The 18314-nt window shown below is 42.9% G+C and overlaps 1 long non-coding RNA gene across 1 annotated transcript; it reads left to right on the top strand.

The window, feature by feature from the left end:
• Positions 1 to 729: 729 nt before the first annotated feature.
• Positions 730 to 17985, top strand: LOC115460681. Its single transcript, XR_003940537.1, has 3 exons — positions 730 to 884; positions 4704 to 4705; positions 17974 to 17985. It is a non-coding gene; the product is annotated as an uncharacterized LOC115460681 (long non-coding RNA).
• Positions 17986 to 18314: the final 329 nt, after the last annotated feature.

Here is an 18314-nt window from a genome sequence, read left to right as displayed (position 1 = left end):
GAAGATGTGAAGCGTCTGTTTATGCTTTGCAAAAATACTAGAACTAGGAGTCTTGCGATGAAGCTACAAAGTAGTAAATTTAAAACGAATCAGAGAAACTTTTTCTTCACTCAACGTGTAATTAAACTCTGGAATTCATTGCCGGAGAATGTGGTAAAGATGGTTAGCATAGCAGAGTTTTAAAAAGGTTTGGACGGCTTCCTAAAGGAAAAGTCCATAGACCATTATTCAATTGGACTTGGGGAAAATCCACTGTATCTAGGATAAGCAGTATAAAATGTTTTGCACTTTTTTGGGATCTTGCCAGGTATTTGTGATCTGGATTGGCCACTGTTGGAAACAGGACGCTGGGCTTGATGGACCTTTGGTCTGTCCTAGTATGGCAATACTTATGTACTTATGTGCTTCTCTACTATCACTTGCGACAACCATGCTGCCTGTCTCCTTACATTGAAAAGGCAAGGCTTGTCTCAGTTGTGCAAGCCATGATAACATCAAGACTGGATTATTGTAATGCAATCTACATTGCTCTGACTGCACAGCTCCAATTGATTCAGAACGGTGCATCTAGATTAATAGAAGGCTGTAAGCAACGTGACCACATCACCATTTTTTTTAACTTCACTAGCTACCAGTACAATACAGGTCTAAATTTAAAATTCTCTGTTTGACCTTCAAGGCCCTTAAAGGAAATATCCCAAAATACTTGAAGAACAGGATCTCCCTCTAGATACCTTCAAGGTCACTAATGTCCTCCCAAGGAATTTCCCTAGCCACGCCCTCTTCAAAGGCATCACAAGATGTGATACCTGCAATCGAGCCTTCTCCGGAATAGCCCCCACACTCTGGAATGCACTCCCTGTAAGGCTTCGCTTAACACAAGAGTATCAGGCTCATTTTCGAAAGAGATGGACGTCCAAAGAGTGACATAAATCGGCATTTGGATGTCCATCTCACAGAAACGTCCAAATCGCATTTTGGACGTCTTTCTCTGAAGTTCGTCAGAAGGACGTCCAAATCTCATGGGGGCGTATCGGGGGCGTGTTCAAGGCGGGACTTGGTCGTTCCTAAGACTTGGACGTCTTTGAGCCATAATGGAACAAAGCAAACACATCCAGCACTAAAACTTGGACATTTTGAGCTAGACCTGTTTTTCTTATGAATAAGGCACTAAAAAGGTGCCCCAAATGACTAGATGACCACTGGAGGGAATCAGAGATGACCTGCCCTTACTCCCCCAGTGGTCACTAACCCCCTTCCACCCCCCAAAATTGTGTTGAAGAACATTACTTGCCAGCCTCAGATGTCATACTCAGGTCCATGACAGCAGCTGCGTTGCTGATCTGCAAGGCTTCTGTTTCTGTGAGTCTGATGTCCATGCATTTGAATGTGTTGCATCTCATTACTACGTAACCCGCGGTGATCTAAATATTGCCACGATAGTTTAAACAAGCTGCGTTGGGGCCCCTTTAAGTCATCTTAAGGGACAAATAACATGACTTAGGGGCAGTGGCGTACCAAGAGGGGGGCGGTGGGGGCGGTCTGCCCTGGGTGCATGCCACTGGGGGGGGTGCCGCGCGCCGGTCAGCTTCCTTCGTTTCCATGCTCCCTCTGCCCCGGAACAGGAAGTAACCTGTTCCAGGGCAGAGGGAGCATGGAAACGAAGGAAGCTGACCGGCGTGCGGCACCCCTCCCCCAGCGGCGTGCACCCAGGGGGGTTCTTTCGCCGGGGTGGGGGGTGTCCTTTCGCCAGGAGGGGTCACGCTGCACCGGGGGGGGGGGGGGGGTGCTGCACCAGGGGGGCGGGGCGCATCGGCGATCCGCCCCGGGTGTCAGCCCCCCTAGGAACACCACTGCTTAGGGGGTCTTTTACAAAGGCATGCTAGTGTTTTTAGCGTGCACTAATGATTAAATATATTTATTTCTATTTAAAATTCAGTTACAGGAATCAATTTCATTCAGTCCAAAATCCATTTTGTTTATGCACACCATCTATATGTTTTAATATGATTTTAATTATGTTTTTCAATTCGTTTTTAAAAATATGTATTTTTGCTACTTTCATTTTTAAATGTATGTGACACTCAGTTTGCATATTATGTTATTTTTAAATATTTATTGGTTATAGTTTAATTAAATGCGTTTATATGTGGACTGTATTTTTAAATGTATTTGCTTTTTATCGACTAACCAAACTTGATTTACATTTTTAGTTTAAACTAAGTTACAAATATATTTTAATTAATTTTAAACCCTCTATATATGCACACCAAGTATTTACCATGTGTTTTATTCTATTGCTATTTCTAAAAACGTACGAGTTATTGCATACACTCAGCTTATATATTGTATTCGTTATGCTTTACACATGTTTTCAAATTAAGTTCAAGTAAAATATAGGTATATTCTACATAAAAATTTAATATATAATCCACCGTGTATTTTAATGTATTTGTGCAGTGCAATTTATTTTCTTTCTTTATTATTTATGTATTACATTTTATTATAGACTCCTGATGCAGGCCTAAGGCCGAAACACAACGCTGTGTCGAGTCTCCATACTTCAATAAACTTCTCTATTATTAGACATCTTCTCAGTCTTTGGCATCCTTGGTCGTCCTCCCACTTTTATTTTACATCTCTAATATTTAGCATACACCTTTTTTTAGTGCACACTAAGCTAGCGTGTCTTTGTAAAAGGGGCCCTTAAAGCGTTAATGCAGCTTGCTACCTTTCCCCCTAAGTGACTTGCCTAAGATGACAGGGACCAGCAGTGGGATTTAAACCATGCTTACCTGGTAGTCAGACCAGTGCTCTAACCACTAGGCTGTTCTTCTATACCAGTGTTAAAGCAGTTATGTGGCTTAGTGGTTAGAGCACTGGTCTTGCAATCCAGAGATGGCCGCTTCAAATCCCACTGCTGCTCCTTGTGATCTTGGACAAGTCACTTAACCCTCCATTGCCTCAGGTACAAACTTAGATTGTGAGTTCTCCTGGGACAGAGAAATATCCAGAGTACCTGAATGTAACTCACCTTGAGCTACTACTGAAAAAGGTGTATGCAAAATCTAAATACATAAATAAGATTCTGGAATCTTAGTGACAAGATTCCATGCAGAGTAGCAACATTCTATGTAGAACCCCAAAGAATAGCAAGATTCTGGAATGGAGGAGTGGCTTAGTGGTTAGAGCACCAGTCTTGCAATCCAGAGGTGGCTGGTTCAAATCCTCCACTGCTGCTCCTTGTGATCTTGGGCAAGTCACTTAACCCTCCATTGCCTCAGGTACAAACCAAGATTGTGAGCTCTCCTGGGACAGAGAAATATCCAGTGTACCTGAATTTAACTCACCTTGAGCTATTACTGAAAAAGGTGTGAGTAAAATCTAAATAAATAAATATTTGAGATTCTACATGGAATGTTACTACTATTTGAAATTCTATTGCTACTATTTGAGATTCTACATGTAATGTTGCTATAGTGGAGAAGTGGCCTAGTGGTTAAAGTACCAGTTTTACTATCCAGAGGTGGCCGGTTCAAATCCCACTGCTGCTCCTTGTGATCTCGGGCAAGTCACTTAACCTTCCATTGCCTCAGGTGCAAACTTAGATTGTGAACCCTCCTGGGACAGAGAAATATCCAGAGTACCTGAATGTAACTCACCTTGAGCTACTACTGAAAAAGGTGTGAGCAAAATCTAAATAAATATTTGAGATTCTACATGGAATGTTGCCACTGTTTGAGATTCTGGAATGTTGCTACTATTTGAGATTCTAGAGGGAATGTTGCTAGGGGAGGAGTGGCCTAGTGGTTAGAGCACCACTCTTGCAATCAAGAGATGGCCGGTTCAAATCACAATGCTGCTCCTTGTGATCTCGGGCAAGTCACTTAACCTTCCATTGCCTCAGGTGCAAACTTAGATTGTGAACCCTCCTGGGACAGAGAAATATCCAGAGTACCTGAATGTAACTCACCTTGAGCTACTACTGAAAAAGGTGTGAGCAAAATCTAAATAAATATTTGAGATTCTACATGGAATGTTGCCACTGTTTGAGATTCTGGAATGTTGCTACTATTTGAGATTCTAGAGGGAATGTTGCTAATGGAGGAGTGGCCTAGTGGTTAGAGCAGGGGTCTTGCAATCCGGAGGTGGCCAGTTCAAATCCCACTGCAGCCCCTTGTGATCTCGGGCAAGTCACTTAACCCTCCATTGCCTCAGGTGCAAACTTAGATTGTGAGCCCTCTTGGGACAGAGAAATGTCCAGTGTACCTGAATGTAACTCACCTTGAGCTACTACTGAAAAAGGTGTGAGCAAAATCTAAATAAATCTTCATCAGCCTCCACATATTCCATAGCTTCACCTTTGAGTCTGACAATGCTACTTTTGCACTTCCTCTTGTCACTAGCATATCTTAAAAATAAAGTCTTCACCACCCCCCCCCCCCCCCCCATTTTACTTAGTGGATATTTATTTTCTGTCATTTACATCTTTGGCTTCACAGACTACTTTTCCAGTTTATCTGAGCTTTACCCAATAGTGTTGTATGTCTTCCTTGTTCTACAGTCTCATGAATGCTAATATTTCTGCTTCATTAAAATCCTAGCAGCCACTTTTTTCTCTCACTGTTATTTACTCTTCTCTTAGCATTTTCCGCAAGGCCAACTTTGGCTTGGCTATGATAAAATGCTGCTTTAAGTTTAAGCTGTATAGATCTTTCTTCTCATCCTTCACCTAAGGTCCATAACAACATAACTGTTTTTGCTGCTCTAGGAATGCTTTGTCTCTCATGAAACCACTTTATTGCTGTTAAGGGACTAACTTTGTTTTTTTTTTTGTTACATTTGTACCCCGCGCTTTTCCACTCATGGCGGCTCAATGCGGCTTACATGAGGCAATGGAGGGTTAAGTGACTTGCCCAGAGTCACAAGGAGCTGCCTGTGCCTGAAGTGGGAATCCAACTCAGTTCCCCAAGACCAAAGTCCACCACCCTAACCACTAGGCCACTCCTCAACTGGCAGCATTCAATGTAGAAGCTTGCCCTTGCAGATCAGCAACACGGCCGCGCAGGCTTCTGTTTCTGTGAGTCTGACGTCCTGCACGTACGTGCAGGACGTCAGACTCACAGAAGCAGAAGCCTGTGCGGCTGATCTGCAAGGGCAGGCTTCTACATGGAATGTTGCTAGTGGAATAGTGGCCTAGTGGAATAGTGGAATAGCAACATTCCATGTAGAATCTCAAATAGTAGCAACAGAATCTCAATAGTAGCAACATTTCATGTAGAATCTCAAATAGTAGCAACAGAATCTCAATAGTAGCAACATTCCAGAATCTCAAATTTTTTATTTTTGTTACATTTGTACCCTGCGCTTTCCCACTCATGGCAGGCTCAATGCGGCTTACATGGGGCAATGGAGGGTTAAATGACTTGCCCAGAGTCACAGGAAGCTGCCTGTGCTTGAGGTGGGAATTGAGCTCAGTTCCCCAGGACCAAAGTCCACCACCCTAACCACTAGGCCACTCCTCTTCCCATCCACGTGCACTATCAGAAATCGGTGACAAAATATTTTTGATCAACATAAGCATATTTATTAAACAGTCAGATTACTGGTTGAAAGAGTATTTGTGATGCCTTGGACTCAAAGTATGATACAATTTGGGGGTGGTGGGTGGGTGGGGGGGGGGGGAGATCTATTTTTAAGTCCAAACTTGTAACGACAATTTACTAAGAGCTAACATAAGAGCATAGGCATTGCCATACTGGGACAGACCTAAGGTCCATCAAGCCCAGTATCCTGTTTCCAACAGTGGTCAATCCAGGTCACAAGTACCTGGCAAGGTCCCAAAAGAGTAAAACTGATTTTATGAGGCTGAAGCTTTTCTACATTCTGTGTCCATGACATAAAATTCTTAGGGGCAGTGGTGTTTCTTGGTAAGCTGCTACCCACGGGTGCAGCATCCCCCCCACTCCCTGGTGCAGCATTGACAACCTTCAGTTGCAGTGTCGTTCCCCCTCGGGTATATTGCTCTTACCTCCTGGGGTGCTGGGAGCAGCCGCTTGGCTTTCGACTCTGCCGGTTCCCTGCTCCCTCTGCCCTGAAATAGGAAGTAACATCAGAGGGAGCAGGAAACCGGCAGAGCCGACAGCTGTGCAGCTGCTCCCTGCACCCGGGGCAGACCGCCTCCACCACCCAGCCCTCAGTACGCCGCTGCTTAGGGGTCCTTTTACAGAGGCCTTAGACGTGTCTTTCCTGTGCATTAAGGCCACTTCTTGCCAGGGCCAGAAAATATGCATATTTAGCATTTTCCAATTTAAAGGCCATGCGCTAATATTGTCATTAGGAGGGGGTGTGGGGAAAAGGGGACTATGGGACATCTTTTGTGGAAATGTGTGAAGGCTAGAGCATTCTGGAAGGGAATACAGTATCGGTTGCAGAGGTGGTTAGGTAGATAAAAAGTAGCACATATGAATTTATCTTGTTGGGCAGACTGGATGGACCGTGCGGGTCTTTTTCTGCCGTCATCTACTATGTTACTATGTATTAGCGCATGGCCATTAACAAAAATTAGCAAATGAGCTCTTACCACTAGTTATTTTGTAGACCGTAAGAGCTCATGTGCTAATCCTGTGCTAATCAATTAGCATGTGGGAAAGCTGATGCACTGATTAGTACAGAACTGCCCACTCTCCGCTCTCAGATATGACCCCTCAGCTAAAAAATAAAAAATATTTTTAGCACACGGGTAGTGCTTGCATATTTGCAACTTACCACGGGATACCTCAGCGCACCCTGAGAAAATACTTCTTCGTGGAAAGGGTGGAAAATTCGTGGCGCTCCCCATGCAGGTGGTAGAGATGCAGACTGTATCTGAATTCAAGTGAACTTGGGACAAATACATAGGATTTCTGAGGGAGAGGAAGGGATGATACAGATGAGTAGACTGGATAGATCATATGGTCTTTATCTCCCTTCATTTTATTTTTATACTTCTACGTTTACTATTACTTAGGGTTATCATATTTGGTCCCCCCAAAAAGAGGACACATGCCCTGCCCCCACCACACTCCGCTCCGCCCCCTTTCACACTCTTGCACCGCCCCCTGTAACATATTCCCCTCCTCCTGTCACACACCCCGTCACCCCCCCTCCACTGCCCTCCCCGTCACCCCCTTTCCCTTACCTTACTCTGCTGCCCTGGTGGTCTAGTGACCTTTTCGGGGCAGGAAAGAGCCCCCTCTTTGCTGCCCGGAGCGCTGCCCTGCCTCCTGTTGTTGATCTCAGCGCTGATTCAAAATGGCCGCCGAGAGTTGAAGTCTCACGAGGTTGCTTCAACTCTCGGTGGCCATTTTGAATCAGCGCCGAGATCAGCAATAGACCACCAGGGCAGTAGAGTAGTAAGTAAGGGGAGGGGAGGGCCGGGAGACTAGCATAGGATGGCCCGCCCGCCAGCCTGCCCGTTTGTCCAGAAATCTGGACAAACAGGCAGATTGGCAAAACCCGCCCGGTTGCCCGGACATGTCCTCAAAAAGAGGACATGTCCGGGTAAATCCGGACATATGGTAACCCTACTATTACTAGCTCATGCTATTTTAGCACAGGTCCATTTTATGAATGAGACCGACTTACTATTATCCTGGGTTAAGAGTAAACTAATACATTTTAATAGCAACCCACATGGATAACCACCCCCTCGAGCGTATTCAAGGGCATGGTTATCAATGTGGGTTACAATTAGGATGTGCTATTTTAGCATAGGCCCCATTGGGGTTAACAATAAAATAATACGTTTTAACAGTATCTCATGTTGATATCTTCCCTCCCTTAATTCAAGAAAAAAGAAATTGAACTCACTGCTTATTTGTAATAAAAGTGAGCCAAGTAAAGGGCAATCAGTGGCTCTTAGGCATTGGTGGAATGAGGCATTATGACATCACAATATCAACTCTGGTTACCAGACATTGAAACTCTTCACACTAAGGGGGGAAGTTATCAGCATGGGCGACCGTTAAGACTTGTTATTTTACCACTAACTCATGCTATTTTATCACGTTTTACGCAATGAGACGTAGTTACTAATAAATGGGGTTAACAGTACAACAGTGGTAGCCCATGCTAATGACTTCCCTCTTCTAGGATTCCAAATCAACTGAATATCTGATTATAATTAACTAGATTACTTATCAGGTCAATTAAGAACATAAGAAATACCACAATGGTTTATACAAAAGGCTCATCAAGCCGAGCATCTTATCTCCGAAAACCAACCTGTTTAAAAAGGCATACCCTACCGATCCAACTTAAATGCCTAATCACTGCAACACAACCAAACTAAAGCACGTAATGGACATAACACAACTCTTCCGTTCTCCGATTCCCTAATGTGGCTGTGCCACATGAACTTGATCTTACCACAACATCAACCTGTATTTGTTCACACCGGAGCCTGCAAAGGCCTCTCCGGTACTATGTAAGCCCCATTGAGCCTACAAATAGGTGGGAAAATGTGGGATACAAATGTAACAAATAAAATAAATAAAAAAGGTGGCCAATCCAGAGCACAAGTGTTAGGCAAGATGGTCCTTTTACTAAGGTGCACTGAAAAATGTCTTGCGGTAGTGTAGGCGCGGGTTTTGGGCATGCATCAATCCATTTTTCAGCGTGCCTGTAAAAAAAACCCCTTTTTAAAATTTTGGCTGAAAATGGACGTGCGGCAAAATCAAAATTTTGGGTCTGAGATCTTACTGCCTGTCATTGACCTAGCGGTAAAGTCTCAGGCGGTAACCGGGTGATAATGACCTATGTGTGCCAAATGCAACTTGGCGTGATTAGCTAACGCGCGCAGAAAAATAATTTAGGGCATGCATAGCGGACACGCGCCAGAAATGAAATTACCACAAGGGCCACGTGCCAGCCATGCAGTAACTCCATTTTGGCATGTGTTGACGTGTGTAGACGCTTATGCGGCATAGTAAAAAGGCCCCCTTGTTCCTTACACCCATCGATAAGCAATGACTTTCCCAAATCTACTTGAAATGTTAAGGTGTACTGACATTTCAGCCAAAAATCTAAGCAAACCCTTTTAAAACTCTGATATTTACTGCTTTTTACCACATCTTCAAAAAGGCCTACCCCAACGACCCCACGTAAACCTCTTCACCTACCAACACAGCATGACTATGATCGCACAGGACAACACGCAATCTTCATCCATTCCGACCCTCCTCTTATACCTCATATGATCACTATACAACTTTGTATTTGTTAACCACCGACCGGGCAAACGCCTTTCACGGTACTATGTAAGCCACATTGAGCCTGCGAATAGGTGGGAAAATGTGGGGTACAAATGCAACAAATAAATAAATAAAATTGTGCTTTGGATTAAAAAAAGGAACAACAACAAGAAACAAAATAAAAACAAAACTTCCTTCAATTAGTTTTAAAAATAATATCTACATAGTAACATAGTAGATGACGGCAGAAAAAGACCTGCACGGTCCATCCAGTCTGCCCAAATCTATTAACTATTGTTTCCTAGTCTTAATTAGGAATGTGCATTTGTTTGAAGTAACATGAGAAATGTCAGCATTTCTTATGTCGCTTCCTATTAGTTGAACCAACATATATATTTTTTCTGTCATTATTTATTTTATTTATTAGGATTTATTTACAGCCTTTTGAAAGAATTCACTCAAGGCCTTGTACAGTAAAAATAACTCAAACATAAGCAATAGACAATTACAGCAGTAAAAATATTCAAATAACAATACAAAGTATGTCATAGTACCCTACCTACAGTGCAGGAGGACCTTGCGAGACTGGAAGAATGGGCGTGCAAGTGGCAGATGAAGTTCAATGTTGACAAGTGCAAAGTGATGCATGTGGGTAAGAGGAACCCGAATTATAGCTACGTCTTGCAAGGTTCCGCGTTAGGAGTTACGGATCAAGAAAGGGATCTGGGTGTCGTCGTCGATGATACGCTGAAACCTTCTGCTCAGTGTGCTGCTGCGGCTAGGAAAGCGAATAGAATGTTGGGTGTTATTAGGAAGGGTATGGAGTCCAGGTGTGCGGATGTTATAATGCCGTTGTATCGCTCCATGGTGCGACCGCACCTGGAGTATTGTGTTCAGTACTGGTCTCCGTATCTCAAAAAAGATATAGTAGAATTGGAAAAGATACAGCGAAGGGCGACGAAAATGATAGTGGGGATGGACGACTTTCCTATGAAGAGAGGCTGAGAAGGCTAGGGCTTTTCAGCTTGGAGAAGAGACGGCTGAGGGGAGATATGATAGAAGTGTATAAAATAATGAGTGGAATGGATCGGGTGGATGTGAAGCGACTGTTCACGCTATCCAAAAATACTAGGACTAGAGGGCATGAGTTGAAGCTACAGTGTGGTAAATTTAAAACGAATCGGAGAAAATTTTTCTTCACCCAACGTGTAATTAGACTCTGGAATTCGTTGCCGGAGAACGTGGTACGGGCGGTTAGCTTGACGGAGTTTAAAAAGGGGTTAGATAGATTCCTAAAGGACAAGTCCATAGACCGCTATTAAATGGACTTGGAAAAATTCCGCATTTTTAGGTATAACTTGTCTGGAATGTTTTTACGTTTGGGGAGCGTGCCAGGTGCCCTTGACCTGGATTGGCCACTGTCGGTGACAGGATGCTGGGCTAGATGGACCTTTGGTCTTTCCCAGTATGGCACTGCTTATGTACTTATGTACTAATAAGGCTCACTATTTTCCATTCCACTGAACTTAAAAAAGACTTAAATACAATTAAAAATCTACTATACAACACAGACAACTAAACAAAATGAAAAAAAAAAAATAGTTGGCCTGCCCATCCCTAATCTTAATACATAAGAACATAAGAGTAGCTATACTGGGTCAGACCAATGGTCCATCTAGCCCAGTATCCTTTTTTCCAAACAGTGGCCAAGCCAGGTTACAAGTACCTGGCATGGAAAAGAAAATAAGATGATACCTTTTTTATTGGACATAACTTAATACATTTCTTGATTAGCTTTCGAAGGTTGCCCTTCTTCCTCACTGACAGTGTATATAAGTGAAAACATTCAAGCATTACTATGACAGTCTGACAGGGTGGGAGGAGGGGGGTGGGTAGGAAGTATGCATGGGGACATCAAAGCATATCATTGATATTCTAACAGGGTGGGTGTGGATAGGTGAGGGGAGGGTGATCAACAGAGACATACAGCTTTATGGTTTATAATGGGCTAGGAACCCCAGATCCTTGTTAAGTCCTTTCTGTTGGGTGTTAAAATATTCAATCATTCTGACTTCAAAGGTCTTACGTTCTTGTATGGTTTTAAAGTTACCTTTGAGGATTCTCACTGTGAAATCACTGGTACAGTGTCCTGGTCCTGTAAAATGTTGACCAACAGGCGTGGGAACCCTGCTGGCACCAGTATTGTTCATATGATGTCTATGTAAATTGAATCTTGTCTTAAGTATCTGGCCTGTTTCTCCAATATAGCATCCTTCGTTACATTTTTTACACTGAATGATATATACCACATTGGAAGATGAGCAAGTGAAAGGTCCCTTTATGTTGAATATCTTTCCTTTGTGGATGACTTTGGGGTCCTGTGAAATATTTTGGCATAGTTTGCAAATGGATAAATTACAGGGAAGTGTGCCCTTCTGTTCTTTTTCAGTCTGTGAAGGAAGTTTACTTCTGATTAGCTTGTGTTTTAAGTTGGGTGGCTGTCGGAAGGCCAGTACTGGTGGGGATGGGAATATCTCTTTCAGTAATTCATCCTCCTGGAGTATAGGTTGTACATCTCTTATGATTTTCCTCAGTTTTTCCAGCTCTGGATTGTATGTCACTACAAGCGGGATTCTGTCTGTGGATTTTTTCTTTTTGTACTGTAGCAGATTCTCCCTGGGTGTTTTGAGGGAGGAGGCAATATTCTTGGAGATTATTTTGGGGTTGTAGCCCTTCTGTTTGAAGGATTCAGTCAGGCTTTTAAGGTGTCTGTCTCTGTCCCCTGAGTCAGAGCAGATACGGTGGTATCTTGTGGCTTGGCTGTAAATGATGGATCTTTTTGTATGTGAAGGATGGAAGCTGGAGTTGTGGAGGTAGCTGCATCTGTCTGTGGGTTTCTTGTATATAGATGTTTGTATACAGCCATCACTGATTGAGACCGTGGTGTCCAAAAAATCGACTTTTTCTGGGGAGTAGTCAATTTTGAATCTGATTGTAGGATGGTATGTATTGAATGCAGAATAAAATTGTTTCAGAGTTTCTTCACCCTCCATCCAAATCATAAAAATGTCATCGATGTACCGGTAGTATTTTAGAGGTTTGGTCTGGTGTGTATTCAGAAATGTCTCTTCCAGCTCAGCCATAAAAAGGTTGGCATATTGGGGTGCTGTCCTGGTGATTGAATATTTTAACACCCAACAGAAATGACTTAACAAGGACCTGGGGTTCCTAGCCCATTATAAACCATAAAGCTGTATGTCTCTGTTGATCACCCTCCCCTCACCTATCCACACCCACCCTGTTAGAATATCAATGATATGCTTTGATGTCCCCATGCATACTTCCTACCCACCCCCCTCCTCCCACCCTGTCAGACTGTCATAGTAATGCTTGAATGTTTTCACTTATATACACTGTCAGCTAGCACATTTGCTTATTTCCGATCTGAGGAAGAAGGGCAACCTTCGAAAGCTAATCAAGAAATGTATTAAGTTATGTCCAATGAAAAAGGTATCATCTTATTTTCTTTTCCATGTTTTATTTTGTTTGATTTCTATTGATAACCTTAAGAGTGGACTAACACGGCTACCACACTCCTCTACTTAAGTACCTGGCAGAAACCCAAATTGTGGTAACATTTCATGTAGAACCAAAGCCAAGATTCTGGAATCCTAGAGTGACAAGATTCCATGCAGAATCTCAAAGAGTAGCAACATTCCATGTAGAACCTCAAAGAATAGCAAGATTCTGGAATCCTAAAGAGTGGCAAGATTTCATGCAGAATCTCAGAGTTGCAACAAATCCCAGAGCAAGCTGTTGTTTCCCATGCCTGTCTGAATAGCAGACTATGGACTTTTCCTCCAGGAATTTGCCCAAATTTTTTTTAAAACCCAGATATGCTAACCACTGTTACCACATCCTCCAGCAAAGAGTTCCAGATCGCCTCCATTTGGGCCTTCCCTCCCTGTGTCCCGCCCTCACGCAAGTTACGCCAGATGAGGGCGGGACACAGGGAGGGAAGGCCCGAAGGGAGGCGATCTTCAGACTGCTGCTGCTGCGCTTCATTCACACAGAGCGAGGTCAAGGTGAGGCACTATGATTTGAATTCAGGGGTGCCCGGCCTGGTGGTGGATGGAGGGGGGAGGGTGGAGGGGACTGCGGTGCTGGGCCCCTCTTGGAGGCCCGGGCCCAGGGAATTTTGACCCTCCCTGCCCCCCCCCCTCGTATAAAACACAGGAAACAACGTGCTTTGTATCTTCCAGACGGGCTCCTTTGAGTACGAATCAGTGGTGTACCAGTGTTTATGGAATAGTGTTTGGAACTGGGATCTGTGCCCAATTTTGGGCACGAGGATTTACAGCAGAATATGTTACAGAATTAGGTAGATTTACACCAGGTTTCAAATTCACACCAATTGAAACCTGGTGTAAATCTGTCTAATTTTGTAACAAATTCCAAGAATGGCCCTGATCCGCCTGTGCCCCTCCCATGGTGACACCCCCTTTTTGGATTTACACATAAAAATTTATGCATGCACCTATATAAAACAGTGACTAAAAGATGCAAACATAAATTTTAATTATTCCTAATTAGCACCAATAATTGATCGCTAGAACCCAATTATCCATGCTAATTGGCTCACTGTTCAATTAAATTGCACATGCAAATTAGATGCAAACCCAAATTTGCAAATGCAGTCTTAGTGCTACGTACAGAAATAGGGGAATCGTGTATTAAAGTTACCCAGACAAGCACCACTAAATATTCCAATAAAAATATCTGAGCAGCTTTACCTGGAAAATGTTGCCAACTTTTTGGCTTTTTGAAAATGAACCTCTCTGTTAACAGGAATAAATATGTTCCCCCTGGCGAAACAAACCATTCAAACTTGTGATGGTGTAAAGTTTTTGTTCAGTTCTAGAAAGACCTCAAACACGGAGCTACCACCGCCATCTAGACTCAGATTCTGACCCTGTGTGTGGGCAGCCATGAGACTGTAGCAGGCAGAGCAGAATGGGGAATATAGGAGAAGCATTGTACACATTCTCACAAAGGTTAACAATGAGCACATGACTCTCATGTGTAGATACCCATGACAGATTGAGTTAGTCTGTAGTTCTTTTGACACTATGGCTTTTCTTGCTCTCGACTGCTTTTGTGGTCCAGAAGATTCAGTACAATAAAGCATATTCATCGGTTTTTACCACGCCTGCCTTCTCATTCAATAGCATTATTGATCCTGGTGAAAACTGGATACTGTGTAGGTTGCTATAGCTCTCCTTAAACCAGATTGAGAGCTGCACACGGTAGGATGTGATCTCCAGAGCATTCCCATTTGAGGTTTGTCAGTAAACCTAGTTATATGCAGTGTTAATCTATTGGCTCATGTATTAGCAGATGTATAAAAATATCCTTTGAAATTACTTTTTAAAAAATAGGCAGGTTTTACCTTTATCTGTGCCATGTATTTTGCATGCTTTATATTTTGTTTATTGTCTTCCTGCTTGCTTCCTTGGGAGGAGTGGCCTAATGGTTGGTGCAGCCGGCTTTGATCCTGGCAACCTGGGTTCAGTTCCCACTGCAGCTCCTTGTGACCTTGGGCAAGTCACTTAATCCTCCATTGCCCCAAGTACCAAAACTTAGGTTGTGAGCCCTCTAGGGACGGAGAAAGTACCTGCTTATAATGTGTACAGTGCTACGTACCTCTAGTAGCACTATAGAAATGATTAGTAGTAGTAGTAGTTGTAGCTTAGCCGTGATTGGGTGGTGGAGCCGGCAGTGGGAGGCGGGGCTGGTGGTTCTGTCATGGAGTCGAGGACTGTGACAGAATTTAAAAAAGCATGGGACAGGCACATGGGATCTCTTAGGAAAAGGAGGAGTTAGGGGTTACTGAGGATGGGCAGACTGGATGGGCCATTTGGGCCTTATCTGTCGTCATGTTTCTTTGTTTATATGAGAGAAAAAAAAGTTGCTCCTCTAGGAGACCCTTTTACTAAGCTGTATTACGCACTAATATGTACCTAACACAGCTTAAAATGGCGTACCACAGGACGTGCTCAAGCGTCTTGCACTGATGCCTGAGCACATCCTGTGATACGCCATTTTAAGCTGTGAGCGCCAACCGTGGGCTAAAAATATTTTTTACATGTTTGAGGGGGCGTATCATGAGGCAGACAGTGCACTTTCCTGTGCTAATCAGTTAGCGCGGCTACATTACTGCATGGAAAACCACATGACCCCTTATACCACCTACAAAATGGTGGCAGTAAGTGCTCATGTGATAATATTTTTTAATGGCAACATTAGCACAAAAAATATATATAAGTATTGCCATACTGGGAAAGACCAAAGGTCCATCGAGCCCAGCATCCTGTTTCCAACAGTGGCCAATCCAGGTTACAAATACCCGGCAAGATCCCAAAAATGTACAAAACATTTTATACTGCTTATCCCAGAAAGTGGATTTTCCCCAAGTCCATTTAATAATGCTCTATGGACTATTCCTTTAGGAAGCCATCCAAACCATTTTTAAACTCTGCTAAGCTAACAGCCTTTACCACATTTTCTGGCAACGAATTCCAGAGTTTAATTACACGTTGAGTGAAGAAACATTTTCTCCGATTCGTTTTAAATTTACTACGTTGTAGCTTCATCGCATGCCCCCTAGTCCTAGTATTTTTGGAAAACGTAAACAGATGCTTCACTTCTACCCATTCAACTCCACTCATTATTTTATAGACCTCTATCATGTCTCCCCTCAGTTGCCTTTTCTCCAAGCTGAACAGCCCTAGCCACTTTAGCTCATATATAAAAAGGCCATTTCTACTGCCGTGGTAAAAATGGCTTTAGTTCACATGAAAAGTCCGCATAATGCTGCATTAAGGCTACTTTTCACAGCAGCCCCCACCTATGCTAGGAAGCACAGATTTTAAGCATAGAGATTTTTCTTAGACTTCTTTTCAAATGTCTTCCAGTGTATTAAAAAAAATGCATAGTATATATTTTTGTTACATTTGTACCCCACACTTTCCCACTCATGGCAGGCTCAATGCGGCTTACATGGGGCAATGGAGGGTTAAGTGACTTGCCCAGAGTCACAAGGAGCTGCCTGTGCCTGAAATGGGAATTGAACTTAGTTCTTCAGGACCAAAGTCCACCACCCTAACCACTAGGCCACTCCTCCACTATATTTATTGAACAGTCACAATTTTTCCTAAATGCAAAGAAGATTTTGTTTCCTGAAGGAGAGTTGGCTAGGCCTGATGTCTTGTTTTTGGCTACGCAACATGTCATAACATTGCAAGGAAGTGGAAGTTATCGCTGTGTAATCCATTTTCCTTTCAATGTTTACCTTTGTATCCTACCTCCAAGCGTTTCTGTGCTGGATCTCAGCCTGGCCTTTGAATATGATGAGGAATTTACATAACGGACTGAGAGCATTCTGGAGGTCTGACCCACATACAATTTATTGCACAGGCACTTGAGACAGTAAATTACGTGATCTGATTTACAGGATGTAATTGTCCTAAGGGTACACCTTCTCTGATCACTAGGATTAGTAAACACAGATGCCTCTTCCTATCGCAAATCTATGAAAATACATCTCTTCAACAAGGCCTACAAAAATAATCCTTAATGAAACAAATCACTCCTTATACCACCCAAATGCTTTAAAACACCCCTCACATGACCTTACCTAACACCTTCCAACTTATTCCTCTTCTGCCTCCAGATTATCACCAACTGTATCTAATATTATATAATGACTATATCATATTAACATCCTGTAAGCCACATTGAGCCTGCAAAAAGGTAGGATAATGTGGGGTACAAATGCAATAAATAGAAAATGGAAATGGAAAAGTAATGGAAGCGATGCTGAAGGAAAGGATAGTGAATTTCCTGGAAGCCAATAAGTTGCAAGATCCGAGACAACATGGTTTTACCAGAGTGAAATCGTACCAAACGAATCTCATTGAATTCTTTGATTGGGTGACAGGAGAATTGAATCAGGGACGAGCTATGGATGTAATCTACTTAGATTTCAGCAAAGCTTTTGACACGGTTCCCCAGAGGAGGCTCTTAAATAAACTGGATGGGCTGAAGATAGGACCCGAAGTGGTGAACTGGATTAGGAACTGGTTGACGGACAGACGAGTTTGTTATACACATATGAGTTTGTCTTGGGCAGACTGGATGGACCATGAAGGTCTTTTTCTGCCGTCATCTACTATGTTACTATGTAAATAAATAAATAAATGTACTTCTCTGGTTTGTGATTAGTTATGCAAAATGCTTATTCCTTTTCTGCATCGAGGTTTCTAGCCAGGCAGGCATAGAATTAGTACTTCTCACATCTGGGGATGAGCCAGAGGGAAGGGGGTCATTTTAAGATCTGCCCGATACTCCAAAGTGACCTGGACTTGCCACAGCTGGAGAACAATGGGGTTTTCTTTGTGTTCTTTAGTTAGCATTTTGCTGTTACATAGAAGCATAGAAACATGACGGCAGATAAAGGCCACATGACCCATCCAGTCTGTAACCCCTAATTCTTCCTGTTCCTAAGCGATCCCACATGCTTATCCCATGCCTTTTTAAATTCTGGAACAGTCCTCGACTCCACCACCTCCACAAGGGAGACCTTTCCACGCCTCCACCACCCTTTCTGTGAAATAATACTTCCTTATGTTACTCCTAAGCCTATTCCCTCTCAACTTTGTCGTATGCCCCCTCATTCCAGAGCTCTCCTTCATTTGGAAAAGGCTCTCTTCCTGTACATAAATGCCCTTGAGATATTTAAACGTTTCTATCATGTCTCCTCTCTCCCTCCTCTCTTCCAGCGTATACATGTTGAGGTTCATAAGCCTGTCTGTTCAATTATTTCTTCTATAGTCTGTGAGTTCTTCACTTATAGATCCTTGATAGTGTACAAACTGTAGTTGTAAGAGAGTCAAACTATTCATTTTTAGACAAACAATAAACTGTGATGAATGAGAACACACTTTTGGTTTAAATATGAAGCGGGTTGCATAAACTGAATCCTCATTTAGACAATATAGAGTAGCCAAAGAAGGACAAGGA

The sequence above is a fragment of the Microcaecilia unicolor genome, chromosome 1, assembly GCF_901765095.1.
Source record: "Microcaecilia unicolor chromosome 1, aMicUni1.1, whole genome shotgun sequence".
In the NCBI taxonomy this organism is placed as follows: Eukaryota; Metazoa; Chordata; class Amphibia; order Gymnophiona; family Siphonopidae; genus Microcaecilia; species Microcaecilia unicolor.
This window is presented reverse-complemented; position numbering and strand designations above follow the sequence as displayed.